We start from the raw sequence: 2625 nt of genomic DNA, 5'->3' as shown, positions 1-2625 counted from the left end.
CCATCCCTGGAGGTATTTAAAAGACGTGTAGATGAGGCGCTTAGGGACATGGTTTAGTGGGCATGGTGGTGTTGGGTTGACGGTTGGACTTTATGATCTTGGAGGTCTCTTCCAACCTTAATGATTCTATGATTCGATTCTCAGCCAAGGATTTCTGAAGGGACAGCATTTGTTCATATGGATCCGAGATGAGAACTCAAGGCTGTGTGTTCCTTCAATAATATTTTATTGGGATAGTCCAGTGTTAACTGCACAATACATAAAGCAATACTAATCGGCTAGGCCACCAAGAATGAAGTTGATCCACTTGCTTGTCTAGACGCTGACTTTATCTAAAGGAATGTGCATGTGCAGAAGGGAAAAGCCCAACAAAACCAGAAAGATGAAAGCATAGCTTTGCAGGGTTTGGGTGTACTTTACACCTCAAACACATCATGCAGCATAATTTTAGCACTGCAACTGCTATCAATTCCTCTTGAAAATATTGACACCTGAAGCCTGATGCGGGGTTGCCTGTTTAATTACTACTCTCAGGCTGAGAGTCTGGAAAGAAGGTATTTTTTTCATTGAGGAATAGAAAGTATTTATTGAAATGTAAACAGTAAAATTAATTAGAGATTGTATTCCCAAAACAAACAAACCAGCCTCAGAAAAACAGTATTTTAGCAGATATGTGTCTTAACTCATTTCCAAAGGTGAAAACAGCAAACAAATACTGAAAAAGCATCTGCCACACTATATAATGTTTCAGTAATGCCACAGCTTTCCAGTTAAAATCAATGCAGACTTCAAGAAAAGCATCCGTTACCTCAGGAAAAGAAAACTCAAGATTCCTACCAGAGACCCTTTCCAACTTTCTTTACTGACTTCAGGGAACCATATTCCTCACCTGCTGAGACCTTTCCTATTAACTAGGCCAATTCTAAAATAAAATGAACTATTATTATTTGTATGTTCCACTTACTAGTGATTTCCATATATTTACACCATGTCTTGCCTGGTTTTGTAAACTAATAACAAAACCGCCTCTATGTTAAAGATCAAGATTTAAGCCAAAGAGTCAAGAACTAAAATGCTGAGCTCCCCTGAAAGTTCAAGAGGGGGACCTGAACTGAGGACCAAGGCAGAGCTTTATCTGAAACCAGATTCATATTCAGTGACTTCTAGAGTTTGTGGAAATGGCATCTGCATGTTCTTCTGCAACAAATAAAGTGCAGTTCAAGTAGAAAAGGATACAGCACCCAAAGTAATTTAGATTCTACCTTCTGAAGCCTAATTCAGATTTACAATCATCAAACAATCAATTTTAAATAAGAGGCCCTTGAAAAAGAAGAAACAACCCTAAATATTCCTGTCACTTTTTCCCCCTGCATCTGCAGTATCTGATTGGTCAAAACTCAAATTAATTTATCTAAATATTACTATAAGTTATTTTCACGCAGCAGCAGCAATGTTATACTGCGGTGGTACGTGATGACTGCATTTTTTTATTTATTGCTGCTTAGTGTGTTTCTCTAAAACCCTTGAATTGTACAAGTAATCCAACCTACTCTCATTTGTATGCATTTACTGAAACTGAATGAAAGAAAAATCAGCCTACATTATTTTTAAATGAAAAAATATTTTTGTCCCCTTGTAAATTTGCATGTCCTCTCATAAATTTCTCCATTTTTTTTTCCAAATAGCTTGTCTTTTTCCTCCTTCAAATATCATGCCCACTTCTTCCACAATGTCAACCAAAAAGCAGCTGACTACTAGTAATGGATTGCCTTAAGATTACAACAAAGCAAGTGATGAACTTTTATAATAACCCTTTCCCTCCAGTTCTTCAGGCGGAGGGAGTTGTTTTAATTTGCATGTAAATTAATAAACTAAAAATGTGGAAGCACAACTCAAGGGAGCTAAGACAATTTCATGTTTTCCTAGCAAGTTTGCTCGAGGAAAACAGACGTTTTCCCCAGTCTTGGGCATTGAGGAGTCTTGCTTGCCTGCCTTCTGGATGGAAGGTTTTGCCCAAACCCTATTTTTCCCTGTTGAAGCCACAGCAGTGTGTTTAAGAGTTACCAGAGCTGCAGAAGTGTAATTACAGCTGTGGGCCTCAGCTCACAGGCTAAGGGTTCTGCTAAGGGCTGCACAACAGTATCCCACTTACCAGCACACTAGTATTCAGTCACAGTCAAAGGCTTTGGGTCTCTGTTATTTAACACAGTATAAATAGATTCGCAAGCCAAAATGACTGACGAGACATCTGATAAGAAATATTGCTGTTCAAATAGTAATAATAGGAAAAACTGAGTAAGCAATAAGCGACATGTAAGGTCTTACTTACCATAAATTCCTGTTGAAATACAGGGAAATCGTTTTCAAACAAATGAAAGAAAAAAAAAATCAGTGGGATTTCTTTTTGCTGAACTTTCATCAAAACCAAGGGTATTTTTAAATGCCTGTTTTTCAACACCCAGAGATTACGTGTTGTAGCCTTCACTGTTATGGCATTCAATTCACAGGCATTTTCATGTTATTATATGAAACATATTCCATACGTTTTCCTTTCTGCCACGTTAATAAAGCTGCATTCTTTTTCTCACCTTGAGCTATGAGCAACATTTGAACCCAGAATTATTA

The 2625-nt window shown here is 37.6% G+C and overlaps 1 protein-coding gene across 1 annotated transcript in view; it reads right to left on the bottom strand.

Moving 5' to 3' along the window:
- The window catches only part of LOC103920882 (O-acetyl-ADP-ribose deacetylase MACROD2-like), a 260177-nt gene extending 257825 nt beyond the window's left edge, over nucleotides 1-2352 (bottom strand). Inside the window, exon 1 of the mRNA XM_009328740.1 lies at nucleotides 2330-2352. The gene's annotated coding sequence lies outside the window, so the exon portion shown is untranslated. The remainder of the gene's footprint in view (nucleotides 1-2329) is intronic.
- Between the last annotated feature and the right edge of the window lie 273 nt (nucleotides 2353-2625).

This window comes from Pygoscelis adeliae, unplaced genomic scaffold (genome assembly GCF_000699105.1).
Source record: "Pygoscelis adeliae isolate BGI_AS28 unplaced genomic scaffold, ASM69910v1 Scaffold16, whole genome shotgun sequence".
NCBI classification, from domain to species: domain Eukaryota; kingdom Metazoa; phylum Chordata; class Aves; order Sphenisciformes; family Spheniscidae; genus Pygoscelis; species Pygoscelis adeliae.
Note: the sequence above shows the minus strand (reverse complement) of the source record. Positions and strands in the feature narration are given on the sequence as shown.